The sequence below is a fragment of the Phacochoerus africanus genome, chromosome 2, assembly GCF_016906955.1.
Source record: "Phacochoerus africanus isolate WHEZ1 chromosome 2, ROS_Pafr_v1, whole genome shotgun sequence".
NCBI classification, from domain to species: domain Eukaryota; kingdom Metazoa; phylum Chordata; class Mammalia; order Artiodactyla; family Suidae; genus Phacochoerus; species Phacochoerus africanus.
The window spans coordinates 9990305-10011525 of NC_062545.1; the positions used below are offsets into that span (position 1 = coordinate 9990305).

A 21221-nucleotide genomic window follows, 5' to 3' on the forward strand; every position below is an offset into this window, starting at 1 on the left:
CTACCTGGCTTCACTGTTAGTTTTAAACCTCTCAAAATGAGGCATTTCTGGCAGACTTTAAGTAGAATACATATAGGCTGTTATTATAAAACAAAATTGGATTTTTCCTTTGGGCGAGAAAATAACAGAAGGGAAAATCATTTCAATAAGAGTATCATCCAGTATGAACATAAAGGGGTCAAAAAATAAAAGAGGAAGCAAACTGTATTCTCCTGCTGCTTTACTAAAAGTGAGGCTCACCCACCACCTGGCACCTGACAGAGGCTGGTGCACAAAGCAAGAGAGGGCCTCATTCGGTACCGAGAAGATGAGCAGCCTGCTTTTGATGAAAACCATATGTTGCTGTTACCAAACGTGCTTTTAGGCTAAAGACTGAAATGTTGGATCAACGACAGCACAAAATCATTAGAAGAGTCACTGACAGCATTTCTGTGTACACTTAGATTTCCAAAGTTAATTGTTAGATTTACAAATAAGCTCTTATTATAGACGTTTAGTTTAAAAGAAAAAAAAAACAGCTATTTCCAATTTACATATGTTTGACTTTCCTAAGTCCTGGCTTTCACAACTCTAGGTTACTAACCTCAGACATTTTTACATTAAAACCTCTAATCAACACTGGGATTTGAGGAGAGGGGAAGAGCAAGCAACAACAAATGTGGCAAATCTGGACTGCTGTAAACACAATATGACATTTACTCCAGAGGGACCCATGGAGTTCGTATCTGCATACCTGTGTTAGGAACTTTCACCCGTGACGGGGTATTTTCACATGGATAGAACTGATTTTAAAGAATACATTTAAATTGGCAAAAATCATTCCCCTGGGTGAGTTCCGCATTTGTTTAACATATTACAAAAAGAAAAAAAAGTCAAAGTAATAAGAAAAGTCAACAGCAAATAGGAATCTACTTAAAGATACGGCTTTAGTATATTTGACAACTTGAGATGACACAAGCCAAAGCTATCAGGTGGAATTTAGGAACTCCCCACGTGGCCCCGTCAGTAGAGAGAGGCAAAGACAGACCTTGGGGACCAGAGAAGGAGGTGGAGCTCAAGTGTCAGCCGCACCCTCCACCCCAGACTGGGTCTGCAGGAGGGCTCCGAGTGCAGTTCTCAAGTCTCTTTAAGTATTAACCACTTTAATTAAAGCAACTTTAAAAAACGTATGCTTTGCTCAAAGGCCCTGTGTTAAATACATGTGCACTCTAGCTCAGTATCCTTTATAGTTTGTTTCTGTAAGACTGTAATTGCAATACCTATAGAAAAACAGCTGAGATTTAAAACACAAGATTAACCTCAACATAATGAAAAAGAAAGATCAATGCCGTACTAAGGTTTTCACACTGTGTCTGAGAGCAATTTTACCTAAGTTGGAAGGAATCCCCCTCTAGTGGGAGTAAGGGTGTATTTCAACCGTCACACATAATTTTCAGGTGGTTGTCATTAAACTTAGCTAGCAACAGCAATCAGCTAGGTTTTTTTGTCCTTTTATCATAAGTGAGAATCTTTTAAACACAAAAAGAAAAGTATTTTCTATTTCATAAGCCCAACACTTTTAATTCCAATAAATGAGCTAGAAGAAGATTTATGCTTATCTGATGGGATTTTAGTTATAAAATAACTAGCATCACGGAATTTATTTTGGCTATAAAGTCGTCTCAAATTTATGTTAAAACAAGAATGTACAACTGGAAAACATTAGTATGATCTCCGTGTAAAGATTCAATAAAGAGGTGGGAAGGATAGAGTGCTGCTGGTCTGTGTTTACCTGACTTATTAACAAAGACTTTGGGTATTTACTACATGCAAGGCATGAGCTTAGGACTGTAAGAGATAAAGAGCAATGAGTTTCACTGAGGTATTATTACCTGGATGAAATGTATTTAAACATTCATTTAAAAAATAAATTCAAATTCAGAAATGACTAGATGAGATTACTCATGGTGTCACTTTTCTTTTTAATCTTCGGTTTAGGGAGATTTAACACTGGCAGTATTATAAACATCAAGGAAAAAGGTCACAGGTTTTATCTAAATTAAAATTAGGACATGATACCCAGTGTTCTGTCTCTGCACAGATGCTGTAGCAAATGCAAAGATAACTGAATGCCCTGATGAGAAGCACGCCTGGCATCACTGGGAGGGAGAACCGTCAAGGAGTCCTGAGGAAGAGGTGTGAAGGGGTTTGGGCAGCCTAACGAAGCAGACACTTCCTAAGTCTAGGATAAGACCCTTCTTATTAAATCACACTTCTTTCAAATGATGCTAAAACCAATACTTTGTAACACAAGGACCGAAAAAGATTACATTTGTAGTGAACTTCTAAAAACACTGTGGAAGTTCAATCCACAAAGTTCAGAAGCAGCTGGGCCTTCAGAGTTCTTTCACTCTAATCAAGTAAAAACCCTTCAGTTGGCTTCTCTATCTCAATTACCCTAACAAGCCCTCCCTCCGCCAAAATTAAAACACTTTAATTTCCAATCATTCTATTCAGAAAGTGGGGAATACGTAAATTGATGAATTTGGAAGGAAAACTGGCTGTAACTTTTCCTTTCTTGAATCTCTTTTCAAAGTACTTTTTACTTTCATCTCTAAAGCAGAAAACAGAAATATCTAGCAGCATTTTCATTACAATAAAACAATACCAAAACTATGTCCCATTTTAATTTAAACACCACCAAAATCAGGATCATATTGTCACAAAAAGAAATAAAGTAACAAAAGATGATTTATAGTCACAAAGATTCTTATTCATATTTAAAGGAATGCAAATCAAAACTTCCAACATCATTCTATTTTTCTCACCACAGATTACCAAAGATTAAAAACTTATATAATATTGACAAAGGCGTGGGAAATCACTCAAATCATAGCCTTGCACTGATGATAAGAATACATACTGGAATAAAGTGCAATTTGGCAACATCCACCAAAATGTATATACACATGATTAGGTGTTGACCCAACAACTCCACGAGATTCAAGTGCAAAAGTGAAGATTTACAAAGTTGTTTACCAGAGTTGTTTGTAACAGCAAAGAGCTGAAAACAACCATCTACCAAATGTCCATCAACGAGGGGGTATTTATGAAATTCTCAGAAAGCTAAGCAATAGAATATTACACCGCTCTTAAAAAGGAGGTATATCTGTGTGTGTAGATAAAGACATTTTTCTATAATATCACATGAAGTGAAAAGAATCACAACAGTGTGCACAGCAAGCTAACATCTGAGTTAAAAATAAAAGTGGGAGTTGGTTTTATGACTGATATACTGGGACCATTTTGTTAAGACATGCAAGAAATACATCAGTAATTGCCTTACAGGAGAGACATTCTTCACTGTACTTTGTCTCAATGAAAGAATTTTTTCAGAGTTCTGAGGACATAGGTTCCATGCCTGGCCCCCCTCAGTGGGTTAAGGATCTGCATTGCTGTGAGCTGAGGTGTAGGTCGCAGATGCAGCTTGGATCCTGCATTATTGTGGCTGTGGTGCACGCCAGTGGCTACAGCTCTGATTTGACCCCTAGCCTGGGAACCTCCATATGCTGTGGGTGCGGCCCTAAAAAGATTTAAAAAAAAAAAGAATTTTTTCATCAATGCATGTGTTTTTTGTTCCATTAAAAGTAACTGGTTATAAGATAAGCCAATGATAACATTAAAAAGAATTCAATAAATTGCTCAATGTCAATAATAACCATAGAAATGTAAGTAAAGTCTTATCTTTCAACTTGGCAAAGATTAAAAGTAAAGGAGTCAATCCTTGCAGGTACGACCAGACCCCTCAACACTTGTGACAGACATGTAAATAAGAATAGCCACCTCAGAAAACAATTTTCCCTTAGACATCAATAGCCTCAAACATATTCATACTCATTTGCCCAGCCATCTATTTGCTAGAGAAGTCTTTGTGATCTAACTGTGATCAACTGTTTACATATTAACTATATATACTATATCATTATTTGAAATAATGACAAATTAGAAAAAAGTTCAAAAGTAAGGGGATGGTTAAATAATGTATGATATATTCGTATGATAGACCATTACAGAATCATGAAAAACTCAATTTTGAGGAAATATTTTATAACATAAGGAAATGCCTTTTTTTTTTTAGAATTTTCTGGATTTATTTATTTTGCTTTTAGGGCTGCACCTGTGGCATATGGAGGTTTCCAGGCTAGGGGTCCAATCAGAACTACAGCTACAGGCCTATACCACAGCCACAGCAATGCAGGACTGCAGGACCGGAGCCTCATCTGTGACCTACACCACAGCTCATGGCAACACCGGATCCTTAACCCACTGAACAAGGCCAGCGATTGAACCTGCAACCTCATGGTTCCTAGTCAGATTCATTTCTGCTGCACTACGACGGGAACTCCAGGAAATGCTTTAAAGATGTTACATTTTAAAAAGATTAAAAACAGAAATCTGATGTTATAAATGTTCAAATCTACCGGTTGTCCCCTCCACGCCTTCTAGAATATGTGCCTTGCTGGGACATGTCTTGCCCACTTCAGGATTTTATAATACTCATTCACGTTTTCTTTAGTATGTTTCACTTTATATTTTTTACATTTAAATATTTGATCTGTCTGTAATATTTTGAAATAATGAGGGGAGGAGGTGACTCAGTTTTCATTTTCCACCTGATTAACTGTGATGCAGAATAACCCATTATTTTCTCCAGTGGTTAGAGAGACCACATCTTCACCATAATTAAATATTAAAATGATATAAATTTTGCTGCCAATCCTAGAGAGGGATGGAAAAACAAAGTTATCCATGAGGTATTCCATCCATGAGATAGGAGTGAGAGGAGAAGATTCTGTGGGAATCTGAAGTCATGTTACTGGTCCACAAGTAAATTACTAAGAATTCAAGTGTTCTTAGAAAAAATAATTTTTGCCTGGATTGATGTTTAAGGGATAAAAACACTGTTCTACTTACAAAGATTATTGTGTCTTCTTTGGTTGGTCCAAAAAGACCAACATAACAACTAGAAACATTAAGCATACTTTCCCCTACATTAAAAAGCAGGCATTAATAAATAAATTGCTATCCAAAATCATGTCCCAGGATACACAACAATTTGTACATGGTAGAAAAAGCACTTCCTTCCGCGCCTCTCTTACTCTCCCTCTCACATAAGTACACAGACAGCACATACTGGGTTGCAAACTTCTCATTTTAGCGAGCAAGGAAGTTGTTCAGCCTTTTTTAAAATACCATTTTGTTTATTATTACCACTACTATCATTATCTTACTTTTTTCGTAATCCATTTAAAAAATGAACACTTAACAAAAACCATGTAAAACCTTGGCAGCATTCTTCTCTTGCTTATTATTCTCCTCATTCTCCTTATTAGCATGTATGGGCCACATGACAGCTCAAGGACACAGTTTGCAGAAACTACTGGTAACAGAACATGTAACGATGCCTTCTACTGTTAAGGGCTCTGAGTAGAACATCCATTCTCCGAATGTATTTAAAATTAACTAAAAACTTGTACCTATATATGGAACCAATAAATATTAATAACAATGATAAATTTCATCTATGCAACCAAAAAGCATTTCTGTTATACTTAATACAGGGTAGTATAATTTCAAGACAAACAATGGACACGCTATAATTACACTTTTCACTGCAAGTGTTATGCTCACATTATCTTCTATACTAGTACGTTAGCTGTGTCTTCATGTCTAGGCTGTTAAATTTAAAACAAAGATTGTAAGCATTGTGGACACACTCTTTCTAATTATGTTCTCTGAGTGAGGATACCTTTGCTTAGGATTTGCGAAGTAGTCATGAACTCATGATTTGGCTCAGAGAAAACAGACCTTGAGTGCAGAATGGGGTGCAAAAAGAGTCTACCATGCAGGTGGAGTCTATTTCTCTGCTCCTTTAATCCGGGCTGGACATGTGATTTGCTTGGATCAACAGAATGCAGCCAGAGAAATCATAGTGTACCACTTCCAAGTCTAAGACTCAAGAGGCAACACACATTTTTAAACATCCTCTAGAACAGCACCCAACCACCGCGTGAACAAGCGCAGACTAGTACGTTGGAGGATAAAAGACATGAGGCTCTGAGCCAGTGACTTCAAGAGGCAGAGCCACTTAGCCCACTGTGTAGCCAAACTGAAGGAGGGAGAATGAGCCCAGCAGAAACCAGGAGAACTACCCAGGCCAGACTTTCAAACTGAAGGATTGTGAGCTAAATAAGTGTTGGTTGCTCTGAGCAGTGTGTATGGGCTGGCCTGCTGCACAACAAAAGCTACCTACTGCTCTAAATAGAAGAACTCGAGGTGTTCTACATCTGCTGGCAGAGTTCCAGGCAAGAACAAGGCTCCTAAGGGCGGTTCTGACAGCACTCAGAGCGTCTGCACAGGCAAGCTCCCTCCCATGCGAAACTTCCTAAGACCATAAAGTTCCATCTCAGCCCTTCACAGGGGTCCACAAGGAGTGAAACCGAGTGGCTCCTGCCTGCCTCACGGACCCCCAGTCCTGTCACTCTCCCTTCACACACAGTGTTTCAGCTACACTGGCTTCCTTTCTGTTCCTGAAAATGGCCACCTCTGACCTCAGAGGTGTCCCCTGCTCCTGGAACACTCTGCTGCTACCAGATCTTTCTACTGCTGGGCCCTTCATATCACTCACACAGCCTCAAAGAGCCCCTCTCCTTCGCTGGTATCACCACCTGAAATGTGCTTGTTTATGATCCCGTTACCAAAATGCAAACTTCCCAAGAGCAGGAACTTTCACATGTCATTCACTCTGGTATGTTTCTTACCTAGAAAACTGCCTGACATGGAGCAGGGGCCCAGTAAATAATTTTTGTTTTCTTTTTAGGGCCACCCCTGTGGCATTATGGAGGTTCCCCCGCTAGGGGTCGAATCGGATCTGTAGCCTACACCACAGCCACAGCAACGCCAGAGCCAAGCCACTTCTGCGACCTATACCACAGCTCAGGGCAACACCGGATCCTTCACCCACTGAGCAAGGCCAGGGATCGAACCGGCAACCTCATGGATGTTAGTCAGATTCGTTAACTACTGCGCCACGAAGGGAACTCCCCAATAAGCAATTATTGAACAAATAAATAGGTATGAATGAACGTGTTGAGGACTGAAACACAATGGAAATGTGAATACATGTTTATAAACCACAACTTCACGCAGCTCCCATGGACAGAGATAGATCTAACAAGATTTAAAATTGCTCCACCTGATATAAATATGTAAGTTAATGCACCATGTGGCTGATGCTATACATACTTGCATTACACACTAGTGTTATTAAAAACAAAGCAAAGCCAAACCAAGTTTAACTATATTTAATGATGATACATGTGCATTTGATGCACTTGTCTCTCTAGCCAAGAGTAAATTTCAAATTTCTTTAAAAGGATTATGTTTTCAAAATTGATGGCAATGAAGGAAGTATGTTGCTCAAAGACAGATCTAGTCTATTTCTGAATTAAAACATAATAATTCCTTTAGAATTGTATCAAGAAATGGCAACAGTAAATATTTTATAACGAACACATACAGTTCACAATCCTTCCAAACTTAATTTCTAAAAGTAAATTTCAGTAAACTGTGAGCTGTGCATTTAAGCAAGTTGACCCCCACACAGCTGATGGTAGGACTGCCCTTCCCAATGCTGCAGGGCATTGCTTGAAGGATATCGATAGACGTGAATTGTGCAGGACAATACTGACACTTCTAGGGCTTAAATGGTCACAGGACCATGCCTACTCCATAGACATCTCCTTGAGACAAACTGGAATATGCGCCCTAGGGTAACCCTACCAGTTCCAAAACAGAGATATTTGTAGATTTGGGAGCTATAGCTAAAGCAAGCACATGATATAAAACTTAATCACTTCTATACTTCCCATGCTTATCAAGAAATATGGACTACAGAATTACGAAAAATAAAGACAAATATATGTGTATTTATTCATGATGTCATTTGGCTTTTCTAATATAACCAGTGTATACGAACAATGTAAATTTGGAAAAACTTTTGGAAACAGATATTACTTCCCGCAAAAAAGCAATGTCTTAATACTCACATTTATTTCTGCAAGTTGAATTTTTTTAAGTAGAAAATATATGTATACTAAACAGTTATTCATGACATTATCATTTCTATGTGATTGCTTTCCCTGTATTCAAGTTAACATCTCTTTCTTATTAACATTTTTGACACAATTGTTAAATTCTAGGAGATCTGATGAAGGAAAATATGAAAACTACAGGTGTCCAGGCAGTCAGTTCAACTTCTGAACACTAAGTAGGTGGTTTATTTAAACTTTATAAAAAAAGAATGTATACATGTATGTGTGACTAAGTCACCCTGCTGTATAGTAGAAAATTGACAGAACACTGTAACCAGATATAATGGAAAAAATAAAAATCATTACGAAATAAAAAAATACAGAAAAAACTAAGATAATACTATGATCTTACATTGTATCATAGTCACTTTGAATTATGTCATGATTCAATGCTATTTTAAGCAATACTTCACTGTTTACACAAGTATCTATTCATTCATACATAAAATGACATAAAAGTTTATAAAATTTATTATACTACAGTTTGAGAAATTCAAATGCTCCACTGAGCCAGAGTTCCTGTCGTGGCTCAGTGGAAATGAATCCAACTAGGAACCATGAGGTTGCAGGTTTGATCCCTGGCCTTGCCTCGCTCAGTGGGTTAAGGATCTGGCGTTGCCGTGAGCTGTGGTGTAGGTCACAGACGCGGCTTGGATCTGGTGTTGCGGGGGCTGTGGCGTAGGCCGGCAGCTGCAGCTCCAACTGCACCCCTACCCTGAGAACTTACATATGCCGTAGGTGCGGCTCTTAGAGAGTAAATAAATAAATAAATAAACAAACATAAGCCAGTCATATACTTTTTTCTCATTTCAAAGAGAAAAATTAGCTTTAAAAAAATAACTGGATAAATCTACTGAAATCATAAAAGTTGAAAATTTAGCAACGGTACTATTTGCCCATACTTAACCATCTCTCCCAGTCCCAACTACCATTAAGGTCAGCTGAGAAAAGAAAGTTGAAAACTGTGATAAAATTATGCAAAGGAGGTACTGAGGACAGGGGGGCTTTGGGGACCCACAGAGAAAGGGTGTGTAAAAGGCAGTCACTCTGTCTACGGGTAGAAGGTGCAGCAAAGATAACTATCTGATTAGATGAAGACAAAAAGGTGTTTTCAAAACAAAATTATTTTTAGGTCAACAAATTTAACTCGTATTATACTGCCCCCAAATGGCTGTTGGTACCATTTGACTGCGTGTCACTAGCTTCTTTTTCTGCTCCCTTCTCTCCTGTCCCTGGCTCCTTAACCCTGCCATCAGGGCCTGCACGTTAGAACAATGACAGATGAAAAAAAACTTCTTTTTTACCCTAGAATACTTCTAACAAGTTGGTTTAAAAAAATAGTGCAATAGTGGTTATAGTCAGACTTCTAGTGTATCTTTAAGGTCTTTCAAAGTTTAAATTAAATTATTTGACACTATCTTGATTATCAAATTGGAACAGAAAGACAACTCGACAAAAAAGAGAAAAAGAATGTGAAAATTATTATACTTAAATTGAGGCACAAAGCTTTACTGTTTACCGTAAAACTTGACTCTTGTTTTAGATGGGACTTATTTTGAACCATCTACCTATTTAACCAGGTAAACTAATAACTGCATAACTATGAAAGAAGTCTCTGGGAAAGATACCACGTGTGTGTGTGTGTACGCGCGAGTGCGCCCATGGCGTGTGGAAGTTCCTGGGCCAGGCACCTGTGCCATAGCAGTGACACCACCAGATTCTTAACTGCTGAACTACCAAGGAACTCCCACCACTTTTAATCTTTTCATCAATACCTAATGTGGCATTCACCCAAAGACTGGCCCCATGCCAACCACATCACCTCCTTTGTTCCCTCAAAGGGAAACTCTTTAAGATGTTCTTATGTACTAAGGGCAACAACAATACAAATTTTAAACCAAGCATATAAGTATGTGAAGGAAATGAAGGCAAGCACAGAACAGTCCTGACAGGGGCAAATTAAAAATAAGAGAAGAGGTGTTCCCCTCGTGGCACAGCAGAAACAGTCCGACTGGGAACCATGAGGTTGTGGGTTTGATCCCCGGCCTCGATCAGTGGGTTAAGGATCCGGTGTTACGGTGAGCTGTGGTGTAGGCTGTAGATGCGGCTCAGATCTGGTGTTGCTGTGGCTCTGGCGTAGGCCAGCGGCTACAGTTCCGATTAGATCCCTAGCCTGGGAACCTCCATATGCCGCAGGAGCGGCCCTAAAAAGACAAAAAAAAAAAAAAAAACAGACAAAAAACAAATAAATGAATAAAATAAAATAAAAGAGGAGTTCCTGAGTGCCCCAGCAAGTTAAGGATCTGGTGTTGCAGTGCAGGTTCAACCACAGGAACTTATGTAATGTCACAGGCGTGGCCAAAAATAGACAGACAGACAAAGAAAAAAAGAACAGAAAGGAAAAAAGAGTTGGAGTCTTCAAGGCAAGTAACTGTCAGCCTAGCACTAGTCCAGTCTGCCCTATCTTCTCTCCAAAATAAGCATATTGTCTAAAAAAATGTACAACAAAGGAGAAAACCTTCAAAAATAGGTATTAGTTGTGAGAAAAAGCTTTGCTACTGAGTTCAATGTCTTTTTGAATTCAAAATTTCAATATTTATCTTCTATAATAAAGGGCTTTCTCTTGAACAACTGAAAAATATTGGTAATTCTGGAGTTTCCGTCATGGGTCAGTGGTTAACAAATCTGACTAGCATTCATGAGGACGCAGGTCAGTGGGTTAAGGATCTGGTGTTGCTGTGTCTATGGTGTAGGCCAGTAGCTACCGCTCCAATTTGACCCCTAGCCTGGGAACCTCCATATGCTGCGGGTGCGGCCCCAAAAAAGAAACACACACACAATTCAAGATATGGGCATTTCAGTACAGAAAAATGCCAGGGACATATTACAAACCCTCATCTGCTCACCTAAGAACTGGGTGACTGAGGACACAAGAGGCCAGGTTAGACTGGAAAGAATGAACAGAAACATTTTTTTTTTCTTCTTGTGGCTGCACCTGCAGCATGTGGAAGTTCCCAGGCCAGGGGTCAAACTGGAGCTGCAGCTGCTGGTCTATGCCGTAGCCGCAGCAACACCAAATCCAAGCCACATCTGTGACCGACACTGCATCTGTGGCAACACCAGATCCTTAAGCCACGGAGCAAGGCCAGTGATCAAACTGACATCCTCACAGAGACAGTGTTGGGTCCCCAACCTGCTGAGCAACAACAAGAACTCCCAGAAACTTTTGAAAAGGCACAGCCATGGAACGGAAGATTGACCTAAGTAAGAGGAAAGCACCACACTTGTTAGCAACACTCATGTTGCTACTTCATGTCAAGGGGAACATTTTGACAGGAAATATTAAAGTCACTTTCTCTAATATTGGTGCTGTGTGATTACAGTACTTCCCTGTAGAATAAATTACTGAAGAGGAACCCTCTGTTGCTACCACAGACAAAAGTACCATATAACAAAACAAAACATGAGTAATTTGTCTTAAAACATGGATTCAAACATGAGAACTGATTTTTTAAAGTAATCCACTGCAGCAAGTTAATAAACGTATCCTTACTACATGATCCAGAAAGCCCATTTCTACATATTTATCCAAGATAAATGAAAACATATTCACCCGAAAACCTGTATGAGAATGTTTATAGAGGCTTTATGCAAAATTGAGGATAAAATGCAAACAATCCAAATGTCATCAGTTGGTAAATGGATAAACAAAACTACGGATTACATTCTTACCATGGAAAACTGGTCACCAATAAACAAGGAATCGATTACTAATATAAGCAACAACATGGATACATCTCAAATATACTGTGCTAAGTCAAAGAAGTCAAAGCCAGACTCAAAAGGCTACTTACTTTATGATTCCATTTCTATGACATTCTGGAAAACACAAAACTGTCGGGAAAGAGAGTGGTGTGAGAAGCTGACTACAATTGGGCAAAGGGAAAATCTGGGGTGATGGAAACGTTCTATTAAGAGTGTGCTAGGAGTTCCCGTCGTGGCGCAGTGGTTAACGAATCCGACTAGGAACCATGAGGTTGCGGGTTCAGTCCCTGCCCTTGCTCAGTGGGTTAACGATCCGGCGTTGCCGTGAGCTGTGGTGTAGGTTGCAGACGCATCTCGGATCCAGCGTTGCTGTGGCCCTGGTGGAGGCCAGGGGCTACAGCTCCGATTGGACCCCTAGCCTGGGAACTTCCATATGCAGCGGGAAAAGACCAAAAAAAAAAAAAAAAAAAAAGGCGTTCTAAGGTTCAACTGGAGTTTTATTCTTTACATATTATTGGATTTTGCATTTCACAGCATAAGAATTCATGGCACTCAGAAAATGTTACCTTTCTCAAATATGCAGATAGAACTAAAATAACATCCCAGTTTGTCATCCTCAAAATGACTTTGATTTTCTTTGTAGAGTATACCTTTTTTCTTTTCTGATAAAGTGTCCTGGATCATAGAACTGAAGTTTACAAGTGATTAATTTCTAGAGATTTCTGCATGATTTGGGAATTGCTAGAGTTTTCTTTTGGTAGGGAGGATTTGAAGTTTTAGAAATTTTTTGGTCATGTAGAAATGATGTTAGCTTCTTTTCTGAAGATAAAAAGGGATCATGTATCCAATGAAAATCTTTGATATTTAATACAATTGCATATAAATTTGAGTTTAAACATGAAAACCAGCAAACCAACTTAAATCAAAAACACAGCCAACACTAAAGTTGAGGTAGTATGTACAAGTTCAGACAAGAAAATATACAACCTTCAGATCTGAAGTATGATGCTAAGTTTGTCATAAAAGCACTTGACCTATAGCTCAGAGATTCTGAAGTTGTTTTTAAAATTCAAATTAAAAAAAAAAAAAACCTCTTAAAGGACTACAATATTTACATTTATTTGGTAAGCCAGCCCTGATTAATTCTAAGAGGTGTATGAGAAAATTCAAGAGTTACTAAGATTATACATTGAAACTACTTTCTACCTATAAAGTAGCAAAGAGCTTGAAATACAGTCTCAAGGTTAAAAAGCTTGATTTCTAAGTCTGAAACATATCCTCTCAGTAGGCCCTTTCAACATTGCTATATTAAGTAGACTCAGTTTTGTTCATACAACTTCTTCACAGCTTTTTAAACAAAAATCAGGTTTCTGAAATAAAAAATATACAACTAAACTTAAAATTCTAGAAACTAGCTACTTGGCAGTAGCATTCATGTCATAATTTATCAAGAGTTTATAAACAAATTTTGGCCAAGAATTTCCAATAGATTTTTGTCTAGACCAGTGGTTCTCACCCAGGAACAATTTTGCCCTCACCCCACCCCCAAATCAGGGGATATTTGACGATCTCTCGTGATGTTTTTGGTCCTCACAATTGGGGGTTTGGTCCTCACAAATGGGGTTTGCTCTTTGTATCCCAATGTGTGTTACGACGCACAGGACAGCCTCCTTACAACAAGGTATCAGCCCCAAATGTCAGTGGTACCCAGGTCTCAACGTGGGAAATCCCAGCTACTGACACTCAAAAGCATCAACACAGAACGACAGGTCTTGATTGAAATAATTTTAACAGCAATACAGACAGTGTTTGGGATGAAAGCTAGCTACCTCGGTTGATGAAACAGTTAAATTGCATCATCATCACAGTCAGGGTGAAGGGCTACAGAACCAAGGTTCCACAGAGCAGTGGTTTAGCATCGCTGAAGTAAAATGCTATAAAACAAATTTTTCTTTCCGAAAGAAGCTCTCCAGCTCCGTGACAACTCTGCCCAGGCAAATAAACCTATGTATACAAAATGTGAGCTCAATGCTGTATTTTATTTTTAAATGGGGGGGAGTGCTTGTTACCAATTATAACTAATACAAATTCACTTATTTTCACAAAATGTGGAAATGGGTAAAAGTCAAAAGTAAAAATAACCTCTGAGATAACTAATGCCTGTTCTGTTAACACGTGTATCGGCAGGTGTGTGTTGCTCAGACAGTTGCTTGAAATCTCACTTAAATCTATTATTTACTTCAAGATTCCCTTTGAAAAATCTGGAGGACTGTAGGAATCTCATACTCATTAGGATATTAAGTTGGCAAAGTATAATTTTCAAAATGTGTTGTAAACCAGGCAAACGCCTGGAGGAAACAGAACCAGCTCTTGGAGAGATGCGGGCATAAATGACTACCCAAATAGTATGTCTTCTGTGCTAACATTTATTTGGGTTAGGGTTTCTGAATCCAAGACTGTATGGTTAACAACAGAATGGTGAATCACGTGAAGTTTCATTTCAGATGTACTTTCATCAACGGAATTAGGGAGGAGTGTCTATGTAACCAGGGAATATGCAGCTGGGAGGATATGAAAGAAGTAAAATTGTATTTCATTAAATTCCTGTCATACTGCTTTCAAATTCCAACAACCTATGTGAAAGTTTGTTCTGTTTTCTTTTCCAATTATACATATCATTTCTGAGATATACACAAAATTAAACCTTTCTATTAATTCAATATTCACAAAGTTAGGGAGTTAAAAGCTTGTCAACCCCAAACTCACTTACCTGTACCAATTTAACCACTATTACACAAGACTGTAGCTCAAAACCTAAAAAGAGTTGCTAATCTTGGCTCAGTAATGGCCACCAATGAAAGTCTGCCCTAACACTGCATTTGCTTTTCGTAGTCACTATAGTGTGAAGAGTTGTACAAAAAGCATAAACTGATATATGACTCACCCCTTTTAACAAAACACTCAAATAACATTTGATTAAAGGGGAACTAGCAAGTGTCATATGCTAGCAACTATGATCAGGATTAGAAACATTCCTGCTAGAATCTATTATTTTTATAAAATCTCTAGTTTGTATATACATTTCAAGTGAAAATACAACACAGTCATCTACCAAAATAAACTTTATAACATTATATGGCATAAAAGCAACCAGAAGAATATTAATATTCAGAACTCCTATTTGAGGCCATTGTTCTTACATTCTTCAAGACACATTTCCTAGATTCTGCCTCTACATCAATATGGATAAACTATTTCAAAACTACATTTCCAGAATTTCAAAACTAAGTTGACCTGGGTGATAGAGAGAAAACATACCTTATGTAAGCTATTTACATAAACAGTATCAACATCTGAGTAAACAAACTTTGGAAATTATGTAGTCCACAGAGGAGAATAAAAAGTTTAAAAACCACTGGCCATAGTTGATTACTACTAGTTGGGTTACTTCATGTATTATTTAATCTACCATGATTTTGTGTCGTTTGGCTTACTTGCAAGTGTCAAGGATACCTAAATTGCAACATTCTATTTAAAACTCTTACAGAAGGTGACCAATTAGAACTCCCAACGATCCCTAAATCTTTGTCTGAGAAAGGCCAAACAGCAGAAAGGGAAAATTCCAAAAAGCCTCTTTAGCATTTAATTATCAGCAAGAAAAGACAGGCAGATGAAACTTTACAAGCTTAGACCTTTTTCTCAGCTTTTCAAAAATGCTGTGAGTTGGTTTTCCCGCCAAGTAAGGTGGATGAGCATGTACTTTGCTCTAAGCAAGTTACTACCCAAATGGAAACCCAGTGCTAGTCTAAGCAGCCCCAGCCTGGGTCAGCCCGACTCCTGGCAGCACCCAAGCAGCCAATGGCGGTGGCCGCCCCGCCCCTCACCCGCCCGGCCCAGCTGAGTCCTCATAGGCCTGGGCTTCAGGCTCCTCCCCGCCCCCGTCCGCAAGCACGAGCCCCGCCCAATGTTTGGCAGCCTGGGCTCTGCCCCGCCCCTCGCCTGCCGGCCCCGCCCGGTTTTTTTCAACTGGGATTTGCGCTCTGGCCCCGCCTGATGATGTTTGGAGGCCAGGGTAGTGCTCTGACCTTCCGCCTCAGCTCCTCCTGTGCTTTTCCACCATCAGGCAATCATTTTAATCTCGCAAAACGAGTCGCAACTCATCCAGCCCAAGAAGTTGGACCTGGTGTTCCTCCGGGGGCGGGGGATAAAGGAGTGCAACGAGAGACGCCCCAAAGCAAGGAGGGAAAAAATTAACACACAGATTTTGGCAAGCCAAACTGGAGGAGGAGGAGGTTGGGGGCAAACGAAGCAATTTGGGATGAAACTGGCACAGGAAAAACACTCTCCGCCTTCGTCACTCCAGCTGGGGTGTTTCGCTCAAATGTTAGGCTGTGTCAGCAGAAACTTTACAAAACCACGTTTGACTGGGCATTCGGCACCTCCTTGCTTAGGTGCCAGTTTTCTGGCTTGGGAAAAGCTCCACAGGAGGCACGCAGGGCTCTCCCTCCCCGGGAAAGAACCCAGGGCTTAAGCGTCCCAGGAAAATGGCCACAGAAAGGCAGGCCCCGGCCAGTGAGGCTGGAAGGACCCCCTGCCGGCTCCCAGGCTGCGCCCGCGGGCTGCGCGCGGGGGAGGGAGGCGGGAGGGCGGGGCGAAGGCTGCCTGCCGGGAAACCTGGGGCGGTGGGCGGGGCGCGGTGCCTGCTGGGAGCTCCCTCCCAGAGCTTTGTTGCACAACCTCGCCCCAGCCGCCCTACGAGCTCCGCAGGCTCCTGCACGCAGGCTCGCCGCTGCTCCTCCAAGGGGAGACGCCGGATTCTTGGGGCTCTGGCGTCAAGGGAATTTCTGAACGTGCTTAAATCAATCACCTCCTCCGCCCCCACCCCACCACCCACCCTTTCAGATTTCTTTTTTATACTTTCTTCCTAATTATTTGTCTGTTTTTTGCTAATTGAGTGCCACTTCAAACCACTGGATGTGTAAACTGCTCAACGTTTCTTGGTTATGAAAACGAAACAAACGTAGAGTTGTTTTTAATGTATGGAGAAATAAAAATGGTAATATTAGGGCTCCTGGCTAGAAAGGGGTTCTCTCTGCTTCAAGTATTTTTGTTACTCTCCAAAGCTACTCTTTGGCAAAGAATAAAAATAGATAAGCTATTAGAACGATGAATGATTAATTCTGAGGCTGACAGGCAAGGAAAGAGAAGCAGAAGAAGGCAAGCTGGAGCCGGCGCCTGGGAGAGACATGGAGAAGGACCAGGCGCAAGGACGGGCGGCGCCGGAAGGGCCGCTCGCTCAGCACTTGCCAGCAGCCCGCTGCCTCTGAAAGATCACCCCTAACATGTCTTCCCCGGCAAATATTTAAAGTTTTTGTTTTCCAAAATATACCTTTAATTATCATATTCTCAGATAAGCAGCATTCTGTTACTCATTAAGATTATATACATAATTTATAGCCACAAACGCCATATTATCTCCTTTTGGAAGAAAATTAAGGAATCAAGTACGTCATTAAAAGAAAATATACAGCATAAACTCACATACCATTAATGAAAAAAAAATAATTCTTGAGCTATAAACAAGTTATATGGAGGGATAAAAGAGGCTTGAAAAAAAAACTTAGAGGAACAAGATTAATCTTGAGGAAATTGTTTAAATAGTTTTAAATTACCACTGTGTAAGATTATAAATCTCAATTTGAATAAGAGAAATGGCTAGAATTAGGTTTCATTGTTGTTTACATGAAACTATTTCGTATTCAACCCTACCCAGAATACAAGCTTTAAGGGAAAAACAAAACCAACAAACCAAAACAACAAAAAAACCCACGCATGGTGGCATATATGCTAAGAATTCAGAAATTTACAAACCCTTACTCAGATTTTAAACTTTGGGGTAATAAAAAATGGTGCTCATTACGTTTTATTTTGGATTTCCTATCTTTTTTTTTTTAGGTCCCAATTTACAATTACATGGTTACTACAACATTTTACCAACAACAGATCGGACCACATGTCTTTTTCTTTCAACTTCCAACTACATCTCTTATGAAGCACTGCACTTTTATCAGGGTGTAAAAGAGTAACATATAAAATGATGCTATCTACAAGGATTGAAAGACAAGAATACAGGGCAGCAAATCTAAAGGTAAATTCTTTATCAGAGAGGGAATGTTCAACAGATTTATATTCATTCCATTTGTTTTCTGAATATTATTAATCTCCTAAAATATACTTTGCTAAGTGGTTTTCAACTTTATTTCAAAGTTTTTTTAAAACCGTAAATAGCTGGCATTTCTTTAGTTACATATGCACTACTCCCTTCTTCCTGAAGTCTCTCTCTCCTCCTGTCCCTCTCACAGCTAACTTTTTGGTCTTGGGCTGCTTTTTCAAAATTGTGTCAGTTGGTTGGTAGGTATGTCTGTATGTGCGTATTTCTGCATGCATGCACACATGTCAGAAGAAAAAGGTAGGAAAACAAAATGCTTAAAGGGACCTAATGCGATTTTCAGAGTTATAATGGCTGTGTGTGAGAGCAGTCACCTTGGTGGGCGGAATGACAGCACAGTTCCACGATTAACCTGCAACTCAAGAGTCTGGTTTGGGGCTGTTTATTTTCACACGCTTGTGGTACCCTCAAGGAGGAGCCAGCCAGCCAGCTGGCAGCAACAAGTACAGGCCAGAGCACCTATTCTAAAGACTAAAGAACATGAAGTCACGGGCAATTAAATGATAGCTGAGTTCATGGGAGTGGATGACTGAGCTTAATATAGAAAAGCATGCAGAATGAGAAGAGAACAGAGCAGCCTGAAACAGAACCTTCATGGGCACTGACATGTAAAGACAAGTTCCTCCCTCCTTTGATGGAAGCAATAGCCACTAGGCTTAGAAATGTTTGGACTCTGGAAATGCTTTTTCCTCCATATCCAGAGAGAAACAGAAATTAAGAGCTTGGGCTCAGGCAAGACTCCCAAGACTGAATCTCCCAGCGCCGGCTTTGATCCTTAGGCACATTTCTTAGGAGCTCTGTGCTCCGGCTACCTCGTGTATTCAGTGAGTGTAGTAATGACAGTAGATGGTTGTTACGAGAATTAAATAGCACATTACTAAAAGTCATCATCCAATCACTCCCCAAATCCAGGCTTTCACATCCATCCTAGCCTCTCTTTCTGTACCACTGCCTTAGAGTTGAGTGCCTTGTCTCTCCTTTTAAAACTCTTTCCCACCCGTCATCTTCCACAGTGCCCCAGTGGCGTCTTCAGCAAACACATATTTAAATATGTCACTCTGGTCAAAATCCTTCAGAATATCGAGAGAACTGGGTCCAGATTCCTCACCTTGGTTTATATAAGGGCCCTCGGGAATCTGTTTCTAATCTGCCATTCGGTTTCATCTCCCGGTTCACATTCCTTTAATCACCTTTTTTGGTAACTTGTGTGCTGAACCTACAGTATTTTATTTCCCCAGGCCTCTATTCACACTGAGCCCTTCACTTTCCCTATAATGTTGCCCTTTTGAAATCCCCATGCTCTCTTCCAAGAAGATTTTCTAGATCCCCTTCATTAGAATTATTGCACTTTTGTACAGTACTCCATTGGAGTGATATAATTTTATAATTGTAATAGACAAGTAATCATACACATGTCTATTTTCCTCTTAGCTTGCTGAAGGCAAGGTCTATCGATTGTGTATTTATGTCCCCCACCCATAAAACCCCTAGAAAGTATGCTATACATACAGAGTAGGTACTAAATTAAGGAGAAAATTTTTAAAGGAGATAAATGCTGGATCAGACATTATCATACTCCAGTGATACAAGTCCTCAGGTCAATAAAACAGGAGTAAGGTTGAGACCTGAAGGTTCTCTTCCTCATATGCAGATAGGCAGTCATTAAATAACTATATTGGGGTAAGTGTGTTTAGGAAGTAAAAAATTTTATCATCATAAAAGGGGCATTTTTAAGTTTACAACTTATTTTTGAACATCTTTTTCTCTACCAAAAAAATACATTTCTATTTTAAAAGATGTTTAGACTATAGACATTTGTACCACACAGAAGGAGCTGAGGCTATGTTTACTTTCAGTTTCAAAGCATAATCCGAGGTGAGGCATCTAAATGTGAGGTCTTCTTTACCTGTGGATTCTCCTGTCAGACAGAGCTTTGTTTCTAGATGAATGAGTCTGGTCTCAGGCGAGAGACCAAAAAAAGGGATAAGAAGCAACCATCTAGAGGAACATGATGGGGGGTGCACACCTGCAGCATAAGGAAGTTCCCAGGCCAGAGATCAAACCTGTACCACAGTTGCAGCCTATGCCACAGGTACCGCAATGCTGGATCCTTGATCCACTGTGCCACAAGGCAACTTCCATGAATTACTTTCCATGAAAGGTAAAAGTAATGATACATTTTGTCTGACTCAATATATCCAGAATATTACCATTTCACCGTGTACTCGATATGAAAATAAATGAGATATGTTACTGGAATTTTGGCTAGCAGCAGAAATTCCTAAAATAACAGATACCATCTTTCTACTGATGGATTCCTCAAATGGTGCTAACCAATTACTTACATTATAAAACTGACCACTTTAGAATATAAACTGGTACAGCCACTATGGAGAACAGTTTGGAGATACCTTAGAAATCTATACGTAGAACTTCCACATGACCCCGCGATCCCACTCTTGGGCATCTATCCGGACAAAACTCTACTTAAAAGAGACACGTGCACCCGCATGTTCATTGCAGCACTATTCACAATAGCCAGGACATGGCAACAACCCAAATGTCCATCGACAGATGATTGGATTCGGAAGAGGTGGTATATATACACAATGGAATACTACTCAGCCATAAAAAAGAATGACATAATGCCATTTGCAGCAACATGGATGGAGCTAGAGAATCTCATACTGAGTGAAATGATCCAGAAAGACAAAGACAAATACCATAGGATATCACTCATAACTGGAATCTAATATCCAGCACAAATGAACATCTCCCTAGGAAAGAAAACCATGGACTTGGAGAAGAGACTTGTGGCTGCCTGATGGGAGGGGGAGGGAGTGGGAGGGATCGGGAGCTTGGGCTTATCAGACACAACTTAGAATAGATTTACAAGGAGATCCTGCTGAGTAGCATTGAGAACTTTGTCTAGATACTCATGTTGCGACAGAAGAAAGGGTGGGGGAAAAAATGTAATTGTAATGTATACATGTAAGGATAACCTGACCCCCTTGCTGTACAGTGGGAAAATAAAAAAAAATTTAAAAAAATAAAATAAAATAAAACTGACCACTTTAAATCCCTTTTGGAACAAA

General features: G+C 39.7%; 1 protein-coding gene across 8 annotated transcripts in view; it reads right to left on the reverse strand.

Annotated features, from left to right (window-relative positions):
* The window catches only part of ARID1B (AT-rich interaction domain 1B), a 439972-nt gene that overhangs the window by 185575 nt on the left and 233176 nt on the right, over positions 1 to 21221 (reverse strand). The window lies entirely within an intron of this gene.